Source organism: Orcinus orca, chromosome 17 (genome assembly GCF_937001465.1).
Source record: "Orcinus orca chromosome 17, mOrcOrc1.1, whole genome shotgun sequence".
NCBI lineage: Eukaryota > Metazoa > Chordata > Mammalia > Artiodactyla > Delphinidae > Orcinus > Orcinus orca.
Genome location: NC_064575.1, coordinates 51,204,573 through 51,223,785, shown reverse-complemented (window position 1 = coordinate 51,223,785; position 19,213 = coordinate 51,204,573). Strand labels below are relative to the sequence as shown.

At 36.6% G+C, this 19,213-nt stretch overlaps 1 protein-coding gene across 1 annotated transcript in view; it reads left to right on the top strand.

Annotated features, from left to right (window-relative positions):
- The window catches only part of RGS22 (regulator of G protein signaling 22), a 181,628-nt gene extending 166,229 nt beyond the window's left edge, over positions 1-15,399 (top strand). Inside the window, exon 28 of the mRNA XM_049700216.1 lies at positions 15,278-15,399. The gene's annotated coding sequence lies outside the window, so the exon portion shown is untranslated. The remainder of the gene's footprint in view (positions 1-15,277) is intronic.
- The last annotated feature ends 3,814 nt before the right edge of the window (positions 15,400-19,213 follow it).

The window sequence follows — 19,213 nt, the reverse complement described above, 5'->3', positions numbered from 1 at the left end:
ATCTATCTGGTCTTTTGTGTCATTTAAAGCTTCTGTTTCCATATTTATTTTCATTTTGGATTATCTGTCCATTAGTGTAAGTGAAGTGTTAAAGTCCCCCACTATTATTGCATTACTGTCGATTTCCTCTTTTATAGCTGTTAGCAGTGGCCTTGTGTAGTCTTTATTTTAAAGCCTATTTTGTCTGATATGAGTATTGCTATTCCAGCTTTCTTTTGATTTCCATTTGCATGGAATAACTTTTTCCATCTCCTCACTTTCAGTCTGTATGTGTCCCTAGGTCTGAAGTGGGTCTCTTGTAGACAGCATATATATGGGTCTTATTTTTGTATCCATTCAGCAAGCCTGTGTCTTTTGGTTGGAGCATTTAATCCATTCACGTTTAACGTAATTATGGATATGTATGTTCCTGTAACCATTTTCCTAATTGTTTTGGGTTTGTTTTTGTAGGTCCTTGTCTTCTCTTGTGTTTCCCACTTAGAGAAGTTCCTTTAGCATTTGTTGTAGTCCTGGTTTGGTGGTGCTGAATTGTCTTACCTTTTGCTTGTCTGTAAAGTTTTGATTTCTCCATCGAATCTGAATGAGATCCTTGCCAGGTAATCTTGGTTGTAGGTTCTTCCCTTTTATCACTTTAAGCATATCATGCCAGTCCCTTCTGGCTTCTAGAGTTTCTGCTGAGAAATCAGCTGTTAACCTTATGGGCGTTCCCTTGTATGTTATTTGTCATTTTTCCCTTGCTGCTTTCAATAATTTTTCTTTGTGTTTAATTTTTGCAAATTTGATTATTACGTGTCTCAGTGTGTTTCTCCTTGGGTTTATCCTGTATGGGACTCTATGCACTTCCTGGACTTGGGTGGCTATTTCCTTTCCTTTGTTATGGAAGTTTTCGAGTATAATCTCTTCAAATATTTTCTCTGGTCCTTTCTCTCTCTCTTGTTCCCCTGTAATGCGAATGTTGTTGCGTTTAATGTTGTCCCAGAGGTCTCTTAGGCTGTCTTCATTTCTTTTCATTCTTTTTTCTTTGTTCTGTACCACAGCAGGGAATTCCACCATTCTGTCTTCCAGGTCACATATCCCTTCTTCTGCTTCAGTGTTTTCTGCTATTGATTCCTTCTAGTTTAGTTTTCATTTCAGTTATTGTATTGTTCATCTCTGTTTCTTTGTTCTTTAATTCTTCTAGGTCTTTGTTAAACATTTCTTGCATTTTCTGGATCTTTGCCTCCATTGTTTTTCCGAGGTCCTGGATCATCTTCACTATCATTATTCTGAATTCTTTTTCTGGAAGGTTGCCTATCTCCACTTCATTTAGTTGTTTTTATGAGGTTTTTTCTTGTTCCTTCATCTGGTACATAGTCCTCTGCCTTTTCATCTTGTCTATCTTTCTGTGAATGTGGTTTTTGTTCCACAGGCTGCAGAATGGCAGTTCTTCTTACCTCTGTTGTCCGATTACACTTTCTTCTCTACTGCACATGGAACATTCTCCAGGATAGATCACGTCTTGGGTTACAAATCAAGCACCGGAAATTTTAAGAAAATTGAAATTATATCAAGCCTCTTTTCTGACCACAAACAACACTTTGTGATTAGAAATCAATTAGAGGGGAAAAAACGTAAAAAACACAGACATATGGAGGATAAACAATACGTTACTAGATAGCCAAGAGGTCACTGAAGGAATCAAAGAGGAAATCAAAAAATACCTAGAGACAAATGAAAATGAAAACCCAATGATCCAAAACCTATGGGATGCAGCAAAAGCACTTCTAAGAGGGAAGTGTATAGCTATACAAGCCTACCTCAAGAAACAAGAAAGAAATTCAAATAAACAATCTAACCATACACCTAAAGGAACTAGACAAAGAAGAACAAACAAAACCCAAAGTTAGCAGAAGGAAAGAAATCATAAAGATCCGAACAGAAAGAAATGAAATAGGAACAAAGGAAACAATAGCAAAGACCAGGAAACCAAAAGCTGATTCTTTGAGAAGATAAACAAAATTTATAAACCATTAGCCAGACTCATCAAGAAAAAGAGGGCAAGGACTCAAATCAAAATTAGAAATCAAAAAGTAGAAGTTACAACAGACACTGCATAAATACAAAGCATCCTAAGAGACCACTATAAGCAACTCTATGCCAATAAAATGGACAACCTGGAAGAAATGGAAAAATTCTTAGAAAGGTATAACCTTCCACGACTGAACCAGGAAGAAACAGAAAATATGAACAGACCAGTCACAAGTAATGAAATTGAAACTGTGTTTAAAAATCTTCCAACAAACAAAAGTCCAGGACCAGATGGCTTCACAGGTGAATTGTGTCAAACACTTACAGAAGAGCTAACACCCATGCTTCTCAAACTCGTCCATAATATTGCAGAGGAAGGAAGACTCAAACTCATTCTATGAGGCCACCATCACCCTCATGCCAAAATCAGACAAAGATACTACAGGAAAAGAAAATTACAGACCAATATCACTGATGAATATAGATGCAAAAATCCTCAGCAAAATAGTAGCAAACAGAATCCAACAACACATGAAAAGGATCATACACCATGATCAAGTGGGATTTATCCCAGGGATGCAAGGATTCTTCAATATACACAATCAATGTGAAACACTATATTAACAAGTTGAAGAATAAAAACCATATGGTCATCTCAATAGATGCAGAAAAAGCTTTTGATAAATTTCAACCACCATTTATGCTAAAAACTCTCCGAAAATTGGCATAGAGGGAACCTACTTCAACATAATGATGGCCATATATGACAAAACCACAGCAAACATCATTCTCAATGGTGAAAAACTGAAAGCATTTCCTCTAAGATCAGGAACGAGACAAGGATGTCCACTCTTACCACTATTATTCAACATAGTTTTGGTAGTCCTAGCCATGGCAATCAGAGAAGACAAAGAAATAAAAGTAATACAAATTGGAAAAGAACGAGTAAAACTGTCACTGTTTACATTTGACATTATACTATACATAGAGAATCCTAAAGATGCCACCAGAAAACTACAAGAGCTAATCAATGAATTTGGTAAAGTTTCAGGATACAAAATTAATGCACAGAAATCTCTTGCATTACTATACATTACTGATGAAAAATCTGAAAGAGAAATTAAGGAAACACTCCCATTTACCATTGTAACAAAAAGAATAAAATACCTAGGAATAAACCTACCTAGGGAGACAAAAGACCTGTCTGCAGAAAACTGTAAAACACTGATGAAAGAAATTAAAGCTGATACCAACAGATGGAGAGATATACCATGTTCTTAGATTGGAAGAATCAATATTGTGAAAATGACTATACTACTGAAAGCAATCTACAGATTCACTGCAGTCCCTATCAAATTACCAATGGCATTTTTAACAAGTACAAGAAAAAAAATCTTAAAATTTGCACGGAGATGCAAAAGACCCCCAATATCCAAAGCAGTCTTGAGGGAAGAAAGCGGAGCTGGAAGAATCAGACTCCCTGACTTCAGACTATACTACAAAGCTACAGTAATCAAGACAATATGGCGCTGGCACAAAAACAGAAATATAGATCAATGGAACAGGATAGGAAGCCCATAGATAATCCTACACACCTATGTCAACTAATCTATGACAAAGGAGGCCAGGATATATAAGCGAGAAAGACAGCCTCCTCAATAAGTGGTGCTGGGAAAACTGGGCAGCTACATGTAAAAGAATGAATTAGAACACTCCTTAATAACATACACAAAAATAAATTCACAATGCATTAGAGACCTAAATATAAGACTGGGCACTATAAAACTCTTAGAGGAAAACATGGGAAGAAATCTCTTTGTCATAAATCACAGCAATGTATTTTTTGATCCAGCTCCTAGAGTAATGGAAATAAAAACAAAAGTAAACAAATGGGACCTAATAAAACTTAAAAGCTTTTGCACAGCAAAGGAAACCATAAACAAGACGAAAAGACAACCCTCAATGGGAGAAAATATTTGCGAACGAATCATCGGACAAAGGATTAATCTCCAAAATATATAAACAGCTCATGCAGCTCAATATTAAAAAAACAAACAACCCAATCCAAAAATGGGCAGAAAACTAAATAGGCATTTCTCCAAAGAAGACATACAGATGGCCAAGAAGCACATGAAAAGCTGCTCAACATCACTAATTATTAGAGAAATGCAAATCCAAACTACAATGAAGTATCACCTCACACCAGTTAGCATAGGCATCATCAGAAAATCTACAAACAACAAATGCTGGAAAGGGTGTGGAGAAAAGGGAACCGTCTTGCACTGTTAGTGGGAATGTAAATTGATACAGCCACTATGGAGAACAGTATGGAGGTTCCTTACAAAACTAAAAGTAGAATTACCCTATGACCCAGCAATGTCACTACTGGGCATATAGCCAAAGAAAACTATAATTCAAAGAGACACATGTGCCCCAATGATCATTGCAGCACTGTTTACAATAGTCAGGTCATGGAAGCAACCTAAATGCCCATCGACAGATGAATGGATATAGAAGATGTGGTACATGTATACAATGGAATATTACTCAGCCATAAAAAGGAATGAAATTGGGTCATTTGTAGAGACATGGATGCATCTAGAGAGTGTCATACAGAGTGAAGTAAGTCAGAAAAAGAAGAACAAATATCATATATTAACGCATATATGTGGAACCTAGAATATGGTGCAGATGAACCGGTTTGCAGAGCAGAAATTGAGACACAGAAGTAGAGAAAAAACATATGGATACCAAGGGGATAAAGCGGCGGGTGGGGGGGGGTCGGGGGGGTTAGAGTATGATGAATTGGGAGATTGAGATTGACATGTATACACTGATGTGTGTAAAATGGATGACAAATTAGAACCCGCTGTATAAAAAAATAAAATAAAAATTTAAATAAATAAATAAAGTTTTCCTACTGAAATTAGGTCCAGCTGCTGGCTTCTGCTCCTGGGTTTCTGCTTCTGGTAAGCTGTGATTCTGTTTCTGCCTGTCTACCTCTCCAGTTTTAGGAGCAGCAGTTTACCCTGTTACCACAGTTGTTAGTAGGGTACAAGAAGAGTTCTTGATTTTCAGTTTGTTTCGTTTTTTTCTTTTTGTGAGGGTGGTAATGATGACTTCTAAGCTCTTTACATGTTGGATGGGGACTCTGAAGCTTCACGCCAATATTTTAAAGTACTCTATAGTCAGTTTTATTCTTAAAATAAAATTAAGAATAATTAATTTCCTAATTAATTATTAATGACACAATAAATAAATATATATGTTGATGGAAATTTTTATATTATAAATATTTACATGTTCATTTTGGCCTACCCTCAGAGCATCTCACAGCATTGTTTAGTCTTACTTTTAACCACTAGAGTCAATTTCTTTATATTAGTTCTCAGGAAGTATCTTCTGACTGGTTCTACTGATTCTTCTTAACATATCTTCCGTGCACCTTCTCCTCCCCTCATCCCCCCACTGGATGACTGCCTTATTTCAGATTCTTACCACCTTGGATGTGAGTTTTAATTAGTATCTCTAAAATAGAAGTTTTTTATTTAGCATGACATACATATAAGGCCCTCCTATCTTCAGATATAAACATTGATTCAGATCAGACATTTGTTCCTCTGGGATGCTATCTTTGATATTCTTCTCTTACCCCAGATTTCTTGAACAGCTACATGAGTTATCACTCCCTCTTCTGTCCTAACACTATAGCTTGTTCATTACTCTATAATAGCACTAGTCACATTGATTGTAATTTTCTGTTTAGTTTCCGATTAAAGCTGTTAGTTGAATTTCAGCATCTTACATAGAACATCTAGAAAATAGATGTTCTTTAAAAATTTGCTGAAGAAATGAAAGAAATATCTACATTGTAAAATCTTCAGAAGGTAAAAATCACTGCTCATCTAAGAAAGTCAATATAATGCTATTCAAAATTTTTTTCCATTGGTATTTTTGTAATTATAAATGCACAGCAATGGGTCTATGTTGTATAAAATATATTATGTTTGTTCTGACTACATCATTTTTCATATTTATGAAAATACACTTACATGTCATTGTGTCTTTCAGAGAATAAATTAATACTTATGAAATCACATTCAATCACTTAAGTCACTTTAGGCCTGGGTTTCTCAACCTTGGCACTATTGACATTTTTGGCCAACTAATTCTTTGCTGTGAAGGGCTGTCCTATGCAATGGAGGATGTTTAACAATATCCCTGGCTTCTACCTACTGGTAGAAGTAGGTAGAAGTAGTGGGCTGGTAGCACCTCCCCAGTTGTGACAACCCAGACTATCTCTAGACATTGCCAAATCATCCCTAATTGAGAACTACTACTTTAGACTTTGGAATATTTTTGTTTTACTTTTTGAAATCCCTAATTACAATGGAATCTTCAAATTCTAGTTCTCTAGCATATCGTTTTTGTATAAAGTATCACACCTGCTAACTCCATAACACTACCAACAGTGCCTTCTAATTAACGACAACTTACTTGTTTTAGTGAATATGTGTATTACATCCACTTGAATAATTTCTCCTTTTACATCATCTTTGGAAGTATAATGCCTGAAGGAGATACTCAGGCAATATTTATTGAATTAATAAAACATAAAATAAATTCCTTACTTAGATTTAATGTAACATATACTATATTTTAGGTAATCTTAAAAGTGCCATTAAATCTGTCTTGGGGGACTTCCCTGCTGGTACAGTGGTTAAGAACCTGCCTGCCAATGCAGGGGACACGGGTTCGAGCCCTGGTCTGGGAAGACTCCACATGCCACAGGACAACTGAGCCTGTGTGCCACAACTACTGAGCCTGTGCTCTGGAGCCTGTGAGCCACAACTACCGAGCCCATGTGCCACAACTACTGAAGCCTGTGTGCCTAGAGCCCATGTTCACAATGAGAAGCCACCACAATTATAAGCCTGTGCACCGCAATGAAGAGTAGCCCCCACTCGCCACAACTAGAGAAAGCCTACATGCAGCAATGAAGGCCCAACACAGCCAAAACCAAAACCAAACAAAACAAAAATCTGCCTTGGATTTGTACAAATAACTAAATAAATTCTAACTGTGCTATATGTTTACATCTGATATGCTGCTTGCTTTTGTCAAGAAGCATAAAGAAAAGACAATTACTTTTTTTTTTTTTTTTTTTTTTTTTGCGGTACATGGGCCTCTCACTGTTGTGGCCTCTCACGTTGTGGAGCACAGGCTCCGGATGCACAGGCTCAGCGGCCATGGCTCACAGGCCCAACTGCTCTGCGGCATGTGGGATCTTCCCGGACCGGGGCACGAACACATGTCCCCTGCATTGGCAGGCGGACTCTCAACCACTGCATCACCAGGGAAGCCCGATGATTACTTTTGGAAGTCTTAGTGTGTATATGTTAATCCCAAACTCCTAATTTATTCCCACACCCCTCCTTTCCACTTTGGTAACCATAAGTGTGTTTTCAGAGTCTGTGAATCTCTTTCTGTTTTGTAAATAAGTTCATTTGTATCATTTTTTTAGATCCACGTATAAGTGATATCATATTTGTCTTCCTCTGACTTACTTCACTTAGTATGATAATCTCTAGGTCCATCCATATTGCTGCAAATGACATTATTTCATTTTTATGGCTGAGTAATATTCCATTGTATATATGTACCACATCCTCTTTATCCATTCGTCTGTCGATGTACATTTAGCTTACTTCCATGTCTTAGCTATTGTAAATAGTGCTGCAATGAACATTGGGGTGCATGTGTCTTTTTGAATTATGGTTTTCTTCGGATATATGCTCAGGAGTGGGACTGCTGGATCATATGGTAGTTCTATTTTTAGTTTTTTAAGGTACCTTTATACTGTTCTACATAGTGGTTGTACCAATTTACATTCCCTCCAACAGTGTAGGAGGATTCCCTTTTCTCCGCACCATCTCCAGCATTTATTGTTTGTAGGCTTTATGATGATGGCCATTCTGACTGGTCTGAGATGGTACCTCATTGTAGTTTTGACTTGCATTTCTCCAATAATTAGTGATGTTGAACATCTTTTCATGTGCCTTTTGGCCACCTGTATGTCTTCTTTGGAGAAGTGTCTATTTATGTCTTCTGCCCATTTTTAATTGGGTTGTTTGTTTTTTTGATATTAAGCTGCATGAGCTGTTTGTATATTTGGGAGATTAATCCCTTGTTGGTCGCTTCATTTGCAGATATTTTCTACCATTACGTAGGTTATCTTTTCGTTTTGATTATGGTTTCTTTTTCTGTGCTAAAGCTTTTAAGTTTAATTGGGTACCATTTGTTTATTTTTGTTCTATTTTCATTAAGAGGTGGATTCAAAAAGATATTGCTGCAGTTTATGTCAAAGAGTGTTCTAGCTATGTTGTCCTCTAAGAGTTTAATAATATTCAGTCTTACATTTAGGTCTTTAATCCATTTTGAGTTTATTTTTGTGTATTGTGTTAAAGAATGTTATAATTTTATTCTTTTACATGTACCTGTCTGGTTTTCCCAGCACCACTTATTGAAGAGACTGTCTTTTCTCCATTGTATATTCTTGCCTCCTTTGTTATAGGTTAATTTGCCATAGGTACATGAGTTTATTTCTAGGCTTTCTATCCTTTTCCATTGATCTACATTTCTATTTTTGTGCCAGTACCATAATGTTTTTGGTGGTTTTTTTTTGTTTGTTTGTTTTTTCTGCGGTACGCAGACCTCTCACTGCTGTGGCCTCTCCCGTTGCAGAGCACAGGCTCTGGATGCGCAGGCTCAGCGGCCATGGCTCATGAGCCCAGCTGCTGTGCGGCATGTGGGATCCTCCTGGACTGGGGAATGAACCCGTGTTCCCTGCATCGGCAGGTGGACTCTCAACCAGTGCACCACCAGGGAAGCCCTACCATACTGTTTTGATAACTGTAGTTTTGTAGTATACTCTGGAGTCAGGGCGCCTGATCCCTCCAGTCCTGTTTTTCTTTCCCAGGAAGGGACTCCATTCTTAAAGCCATGCAAAAAATCTCACATGCTCTGAGTTCCACCATGGAGGCAGTAGTTTGAAAGGAGCCTGTGTCCAACCCATTTATTGATCTTGGACAACATCCTGGAGAGGCAGGAGTCGGCTCGGACTCCCCTTGGGGATGGAAACATGGCAGCAGCCATTTGGTGGTAATCATTTTACTGCAATAACAATGGTGATGGCAAATGCCACTTTGGAATAATCCCTCTAGCCTAGTAGCACTGGGTGCTAACATGTCCACCAGCAGGATGGCACCAGTATCAAGTCCCCCCAAGGCCAAGCAGTCAACCACACAGGGACCCAGCACTGCCCACCAGCAGGCCGGTACCAGCCTCAACTCCCCTCAGGCCATGTAGATAGCTGCATGAGGACCAGGTTCTGACCTCCAGTAGGCCAACAGCCTCTTCAAAAGACACAGACTCAGCCAGCTGAGCCAGGGTCCAGCCCTGCCTATGAGGACACCCAGCATAGTCAGCCCCACTGCAACCTAAGGGCACACACAGCCCACATCATGGGCTCTTCTAGAGCATATAACTGATGACCAGAGGGGAGCATTCTGCTGGGCCCCATAGGACCACTTCTACATAAGACCACTTCTCCAATATTGGGAAATATAACTAACCAACCTAAAAATAGAAATAAACAGAGAGGATTGGGAAAAATGAGGAGACAGAGGAATATCTTCCAAAAGGAGGAACAAGACATAACCTCAGAAAAAGAACTATATGAGGTGATGATAAGCAATCCACCCAATATAGAATTCAAGGTAATGATCATAAAATTGCCTACCAAACTTGGGAAAAGAATGGAAAACACAGTGGGATTTTCAAAGAAGAGAAATTATGAAGAAGAATCTAACAGAACCAAAAAATACAATAAGTGAAAAAAATACACTAGAAGTCAACAGTAGATTAGATGATACAGAAGAAAGAATCAGCAAACTGGAAGACAGAGTGGTGGAAATCACCCAAGGTGAACAGAAAAAAGAATTTTTAAAACGGAGGATAGTTGAAGAGATGTCTGGGACAACATCATGTGTACTAATATTTGCATTATAAGTGTGCATAAAGAGAATAGAGAAAGAGAAAGGGGCAGAGAACTTCTATGAAGATATATAATGGTAAACTTCCCTAACCTGGGGAAGGAAACAGATATCCAGGTCCAGGAAGTCCAGAGAGTTTCAAACAAAATGAAACCAAAGAGATCTACACTAAGACAAATTGTAATCAGAATGGCAAAAATGAAAGAGAATTTTTGAAACAACAAGGAAAAAGCAACTAGTTATGAATAAGGGAACTCCCATAAGACTCTCAGCTGACTTTTAAGCAGGAACTTTGCAGGCTATAATGGAGAGACATGATATTTAAAATGATGAAAGGCAAAAAAATCTACAACCAAGTATACTTTAACTGGCAAGGCTTTCATTTAGATTTAAAAGAAAAATAAAGAGTTTCATAATAGAAACCTAAAAGAGTTCAGTACCACTAAACCAACTTTACAAGAAATGTTAAAGAGACCTCTCTAAGTGGAAAAGAAAAGGCCACAACTAGAAATATGAAAATTACAAACACACAATATCATTAGTAAAGGCAAACATACAGTAAAGGGACTAGATCTGCAATTTATAAGGTAGTAGGAAGGTTAAAAGACAGTAGTAAAATTGTCTACATCCACAATAAGTAGTTCAGGGATACACACATAAACCTCATGGTAATCACAAACCAAAAATATGTAATAGATATACCAGAAAGAGAAAGGAATCCAAACATAACACTAAAGATAGTCATCAAATCACAAGGAAAGAGAGCAAAAACAATCCTAAAACAAATAAAATGGCAATAAGGATGTCAAAAATTACTTTAAATGTAAATGGACTAAATGTTCCAATCAAAAGCCATAGAGTGGCTGAATGGATACAAGAAAACAAGACGCACATAAATGCTGCCTATAAGAGACTCACTTAGATCAAAAGACACACATAAACTGAAAGTGAGGGGATGGAAAAATATTCCATTCAAATGGAAACGAAAAGAAAGCTGGGGTAGCAATACTTATATCGGACAAAATAGACCTTAAAACAGAGTCTGTAACAAGAGACAAGGACATTACATAATGATAAAGGGACCAACCCAACAATAAGATATAATAATTGTAAATATATATGCACCCAACACAGGAACACCTAAATATATAAAGCAAATATTAACAGACATAAGGGGAGAAATTGAGAGTAGCGTGATAATAGCAGGCAACTTTAACTCCACTAACAAAAATGTACAGATCAACCAGACAGAATGTCAATAATGAAACACTGACCTTAAATGACACATGATATCAGATGGACTTAATAGATATATAGAACATCCCACCCAAAAGGTGCAGAATACATTCTTCTCAAGTGCATATGGAATATTCTCCAGGATAAATCACATGATAGGCCACAAAACAAGTCTCAATAAACTTAAGAAAATTGAAATACTATCAAGCATCTTTTCCAACAACTGTATGAGACTAGAAATCAACTACAAGGAAAAAATGCAAAAATAAAGCAAAACAAAACATGTGGAGGCTAAGCAATGGGTCACTGAAGAAACAAAAGAGGAAATATTTTTTAAATGCCTGGAGTCAATGAAAAAAGAAACACAATGACCAAAAATCTATAGGACACAGCAAATGTAGTTCTAAGACGGAAGTTTATAGCAATACGAGCCTACCTCAGGAAATAACAAACATGTCAAATAATTAACCTGACCTTATGCCTAAAGGAACTACAAGATGAACAAATGAAACCCAAGATTAGTAGAAGGAGAAAATAATGAAGATCAGAGCAGAAATAAATAAAATAGAAACTTTAAAAATCTATAATTGGGCGATTGAGATTGACATGTATACACTGATGTGTATAAAATTGATGACTAATAAGAACCTGCTGTATAAAACAAATAAAATTAAAAAGAACTGTAGAAAAAATTGATTAAATTAAGAGCTGATTCTTTGGGGGAAAACTTGACAAATCTTTAGCTAGACTGACCAAGAAAAAGAGAGGATTTAAATAAATAAAGTTAGAGATGAAAGAAGTTACAACTGATACTGCAGAAATACAAGGAATCATAAGAGACTACTATAAACAAGTTCATGTCAAAAAATTGGATAACCTAGAAGAAATAGATAAACTCCTATAAATGTACAATCTTCCAAGACTCAGGAATAAATAGAAAATATGAATATATTGATTACTAGTAAGGAGGTTGAAACAGTAATAAAAATTCTCCCAACAAAGAAAATCCCCAGACTAGATGACTTCACTGGTGAATTCCACAAAACACTCCAAGAAGAGTTAACATCTATCCTCAATCTGTTCCAAAAAAATTGAAGCAGAAGGAACACATCCAAGTACATTTTACAAAGCAAGCATTACCCTGATACCAAAAGGACAAGGACAATGACCAAAAAAGAAAATTACAGGCCAATATCCTTGCTGAACATAGATGCAAAAATCCTCAACAAAATATTAATAAACCAAATCCAACAATACATTAAAACAATCATACACCATGACCAAGTGGGATTTATTCTAAGGATGCAAGGATGGCTAAACATCTGCAAATCAATCAACATGGTACATCACATTAACAAAATGAAGAATAAAAATCATATCATCTCAATAGATGTAGAAAAAACATTTGACAAAATTCAACATCCATTTATGATTAAAAAAAAAAACCCCTCAACAAAGTGGGTATAGCGGGTACATACCTCGGCATTATAAAGACCATATGTGACAAATCCACAGCCAACATACTCACAACAGTTTCACAACAACTGTGAAAAGCTGAAAGCATTTCCTCTAAGATCAGGACCAAGACAAGGATACCCACTATCACTACTTTTATTCAATCTTGTAGTGGAGGTTCTAGCCATAGCAATTAGGTAAGAGAAAGAAATAAAGGAATCCAAATTGGAAAGGAAGAAGTAAAACTTTCTCTCTTTGCCTATGGCATGATACTATATATAGAAAACCCTAAACAGTCCACCAAAAAAAAAAAAAAAAGAAAGAAAAATGTTGTAACTAGTGAATTTAATAAAGTCACGGGATACAATATCAATATACAGAAATCTCTTATTTTTCCATAAACTAATAAATAACTTTCAGAAAGAGAAATTAAGAAAACAATCCCTTTTACAATTGCATCAAAAATAATAAAATACCTAGGAATAAATTTAAGCAAGGAGGTAAAGGACATGTTCACTGAAAACTATACAACACTGCTGAAAGAAATTGAAGAAGACACAAATAAATGGAAAAGTATTGTGCTTATGCATTGGAAGAATTAGTATTGTTAAAATGTCCATAGTACCTAAAACAGTCTACAGATTCAGTGTACTCCCTATCAAAATTCCAACGGCATATTTCACAGAACTAGAACAAATAATCCTAAAATCTGTGTGGAACCACAAAAGACCCAAATAGCCAAAACAATTTTGAGAATAAAGAACTAAACAGGAGGCATCATGCTCCCTGATTTCAAGCTATACTACAAAGCTACAATAATCAAAACAAGATGGTACTCTCACAAAAACAGACACACAGATCAATGGAACAGAATAGAGAGTCCAGATATAAATCCACACATATATGGACAATTAATTTACAACAAGGGAAGTAAGAATATACAATGACAAAAAAACAGCCTTTTCAATAAATAGTGTTGGGAAAACTGGATCACTATCTTATACCACATACAAGAATTAACTCAAAATGAATTAAAGTATTGAATGTAAGACCTAAAATCATAAAATTCCTAGAAGAAAACAGGCAGTATCTTCTTTGACATCAATCTTAGCCATGTTTTTGTGGACCTGACTCCACAATCTACTTAAAGAGAGAAGATATTTGTAAATCATATATTTGATAAGGGGTTAATATCCAAAATATATGAAGAATTCATACAATTCAACAAAAAAGGCAAACAACATGATTTTAAAATAGGCAGAGGACCTGAATTGACATTTTTCCAAAGAAGACATACAGATGACCAACAGGCACATGGAAAGATGTTCAACATTACTAATTATTAGGGAAATGCAAATCAAAGCCACAATGAAGTATCACCTCACACCAATAGAATGGCTATTACCAAAAAGATAAGAAATAACACATGTTGGAGAGGATGTGGAGAAAAGGGAACTCTTGTACACTGTTGGTGGGACTGTAGATTGGTGCAGCTACTATGGAAAACAGTATGGAGATTCCTCAAAAGATTATGAATATAACTACTGTATGACCCCACTATTCCACTTCTAGGTATATATCTGAAGAATATGAAAACACTAATTTGAAAAATATATTCCCTATGTTCATTGCAGCATTATTTACAATAGCCAAGATATGGAAAAAAACCAAAGTATCCATCGATGGATGAATGGATAAAGAAGATATGGTGTATATTTATATATACACAATGGAATACTATTCAGCCATAAAAGAATGAAATTCTGCCATTTGAGACAACATGGATGGACCTTGAATGTATTAAGTGAAATAAGTCAGACAAAGACAGATACCATATGATTTCACTCATATGTGGAACCAAAAAGAAACAATGAGCAAACAAAATAAAACAAAAACAACTCATAGATACAGAGAACAGATTAGCAGTTACCAAAGGGAAAGGGGATTGGAAGGTGGGCGAAGTGGGTGAAGGGGATCAACTGTATGGTGATGGATGGCAACTAGACTTGTGATGGTGATCACTTTGTAGTATATATCAACATTAAATTAAAATTCTGTACACCTAAATCATATAATTTTTTAAAAGTTTGTAAAATTCTACACCGTTTTCTCTTCCAGAGTCAGTTGCCTAGGGTGTAGGCCTGACCTGAAATAGCTATTATTTTAGAAACATCTTCTTTAAAGTAATTTTTATAAAACTAATGTGTATGTGCTCCTTTTTTTAAAAAAAAATCAACAGTATATCATGTTAAGTGGTAATCAACCTTCTCAAACCCACTGTGATAGTTTGCTGTTTCCCAACATCTATCCAACACATTACTCTTAATAATGGGATCACCAAGTTTTAGCTGTGCCCATGACTACCTAACTGGAATTAATTGTCATTTCCCAGTCTCCCTTGAAGTAGATATGGCCATTTGACCAATGTCAGGCCAAGGGTATCTAATAAAAGTGTGAAATATCCATTCAAGTCTTTTAAGAATGAAAATGCTTGCCAACCATTTTCTCTTTCCTCTTTTTGTAAGCTGGATCACAATTATAGTGCTGGCTGACAAGGTCCCACCGTATAGATGGGGCAACTTCCTAAGGAATTATATAGCCTGTGTCTCTGGATGACCTCGTGAAGAAGAGATGCCTTGCTCTGGACTGTTAGGTGAGAGAAAAATCCCTATCTCATTTGAGTAACTTTATTTTGTGCCTTTTTATTATAGCAGCTTATACTTTACCTTAAGTGATACAAAAACTGCTACCAAGAGTAGAGTACTGCCATAACAAAAACCTAAAATATGTGACATTGATTAATCAGTCACTATGCAGCAAGGAAACATATAATGGAAGGTTAGAAAGGTGGTTACATTTGTAATGTCATAGAAGAATATTTGGTGAACCTGTTACTGCTGATAACGTGGAGAGCAGACCATGTGCTTGTTGTACCCATAGTTTTCTAAAGGAAGTGGTCCAAAAAACAAAACAAAACAAAAAGATAGAATGTTGGTGTGTGTTTATGTGTTAACTGTTCCATGCTGCTTTTAGGAAGGTATCATGAGAGATATATCAGGCAAGAATTAACCCATTTACAAGTAAAAATGAAAACTAAGGGAGTCACATTCTCTGACTGTGGCTTACAATTTAAACTAATATAACATCTAATAATTTGGACCCTCAAAGCTGGGAAAGTCAACTGCAACTATGCCTCATAAAGTAGAGACTTTGGTCAGTACCATTTTCAAAAATTGCTCATTAAGACTTTTCATGTGGACTGTGGTGGCCCTGTAGATGTGATGCCTTCCTAATCCAGCCTGTTGTTTTAGATGACCTTAAAATAGCCACCGTTAAAATAACAGAGAATTAAATTTGCTAAGCACAGAAGTGAATAAATAAGAGAGTTGGAAGGCTTAAGAACCATGACAAGAAGAAATTTTGACATGGAACCAACTGGTAGTAAATAGATTGAAAGCTTACTAAATTTTGATGGAATTGTATTCTCAACAAAACCACAAATCTGGCCTGAAAATGCCAGTAATTTTTCAGTCTATAAAACAACCACCAGCCCCCAAACTTGCATTAGAAAGCAGGCTGTGAAATTTATACAACCTCCAAAGAGGCCCACTTTCCAATTCCAACTTCAGATGTGGCCTAGAGGAAAATAGATAAGGAAATTTGTCTCAGAAGGCAAAGTCACAAGCCCCAGAGGACTAGAGACAAGGGAGTTTCTCCCATAGAATAGAATCAGGATCTAACGAAGTGTCTTAGTTCAGGCTTCTATAATAGAATACCATTGACTGGCTAGCTTGTAAACAACAGAAATTTATTTCTGCCAGTTCTGGAGGCTGAGAAGTCCAAGATTAAGGCACCAGCAGCTTCTATGTCTGGTGAGAACCCACTTTTGGTATATAGATAACTGTCTTCTTGCTCTTTGTGCACATGGCAGAAAGGAGAAGGGAGCTTTTGGGGGTCTATTTTGTAAAGGCACTAATACCATTTATTAGGACTCTAGCCTCATGACCTAATAATCTCCCAAAGGCCCTACTCCTGTACCATCACACTGGGAATTAAGTTTTCAAAGTATAAATTTTGGGGGGGACATAAATACCCAGTCAATTGCACAAGGTATCTTCACATTTCTAGCCAAGAAGATGAATTGTGACTACTATGTATTGCCCTTTCAAACCATCATAATTATACTGTTTCTTTTCTATGCTCTGGTTTATATGTCAATATTATCCTAATAGCTTTCTCCCTTATAAATATTGTTAAAACCTCTGGTCCACAGATGAATTCCTTTCCTATCCTTAATACTATTATATGCTTATTCTCTTTGACCTTACTATTATATGTTTATTCTCTTTGACCTTCTTTATTATCCTATCTGTAGGAATTTCAGAAGATGTTAGAAAGCATATACTTAGTTTTGACATCTCAAATATGGTTAAAAAAAAGTTTAAGAAAAGTTTAGCAACTTTTTAAAAATTACTTGTTGATAGGGTAGGACTTGTAGAATGGCTGAGTGAGAAGTTTAGCAAATCATCTCACCAAAAAGAAACAATAAAACTGGACAAAATTGTCAAAACAACTACTTCAGATTCTAGAAATTGAAAAAAGATATATAATAAATTGAGAAACATTATTCAGGAAAAACTACTGAACCTCAAGAGGAATAGTTGGGAGTTTGTGGAATTTTGGTCTAGGCCTGCTTCCATTCTGCCAATCCTGTTCCATAATGTAGTAGTTCTACTAGGGTGGGACAGTCCATAGGACCAGCAACCTTGCTGCCAGAGGGCGGTGATTTGATTTAGATTGGAATGTAGAAAAACTCATTCCCAGGAGTTTTGTCAATACAGTGGAATAATCCAAGAACAAGAGCAAACATCCAGGAAGGCCAATCTCATAGCTTGACTGAGGTCATGCCACTGTTTGTGGCAAGCAACATACTAGCATACCAGCCAGAAATATAATAAAAATCAGAATTAGAGAGCCATGATGGCCATTGATAAAATTTTACATATTCCTGGTGGTTTGGAAGCTGGCGGGCTTGTAGAAGGCTGCACACATGCTCAAGAGAGATCAGAAAGAACCCTAGCTAAATACCCATCTCTAGTTGAATATGAGGCCTGTTTACTCAGAAAGTAAGAGTTGGAGCAAACTTAGAGGCTAAGTAAACTTTGAATGCAGTCCCTAAACCACACTTTGATGCATCAGCAACGAGTGGAAAACTTACTAGCTCAAAGTATTGAAGTGCAACTTCTGACCAGTCATTGGCTGACCACTAAGTTGTGCTGACCCAGTGGTGACCTCTAGGAAGCAAAGCATAAATGTAAAAACAATGAGCAGAGGCATAAGTAGCTTCACACTGCAGGGGAGATAACCTCTATAGAATTAGACCAGGTAAATCACTAAGCAATTAACAAATAGAACAAAAACAAACCCCTGGGATAGGGGGTGAATGGCAATCCAGAGATTCTACAATATATTATCTAAAATGTCAAGTTATCAACAAAAAGTACAAGAGATGCAAAGAAAAAGGAAAGTATAACCTCTACAAAGGAAGAAAACTAGTCAATAGAAACTGTCTCTAAGAGGACCCAAGTATTAGACCTACAGACAAAGACTTTAATCAGCTATTATAAACATGCTTAAATAACTAAAGGAAACTTTAAATAAGTAAAGGAAGGACTGCTGACAATACTTCATTAAATAAAGAATATCAATAAAAAGAAAAAAAATTTAATGGAAATTCAGGGAGTTGAAAATGTCAGAAAAGAAAAATTCACTAGGGGAGTTCAACAGCAGATCTGTGCTGGCAGAGAAAAGAATCAATGAACTTGAAGATAGATCAATAGAGATTAGTCAATCATAAGGACAGAAAGCAAAAAAGAATGAAAACAAACTACCAGAGTCTCAGGGAACTGTGGAACACCATCAAGTATACAACATACATAAAAGGAGCCACCAAAAGGAAGAAGAGAAAAGTGCAGAAAAACAATTTAAGAAATAATGGCCACTTTAAAGAAGAAAGACTTGGAGCTGAACAAAGATGGCAGAGTGGTAGGACGTCCTGTCACTTACTCTTGTGAGAACACCAGAATCACAAATAGCTGCTGGACAATCATCGACAGGAAGACACTGGAACTCACCAAAAAAGATACCCCACAACCAAAGACAAAGGAGAAGCCACAATGAGATGGTAGGAGGGGTGCAATCACAGCAAAATCAAATCCCATAACTGCTGGGTCGGTGACTCACAGACTGGAGAACACTTGTACCACAGAAGTCCACCCACTGGAGTGAAGGTTCTGAGCCCCACGTGAGGCTTCCCAACCTGGGGGTCTGGCAACGGGAGGAGGAATTCCTAGAGAATCAGACTTTGAAGGCTAATGGGATTTGATTTCAGGACTTTGACAGGACTGGGGGGAAAAGAGACTCCACTCTTGGAGGGCACACACAAAATAGTGTGTGCATCA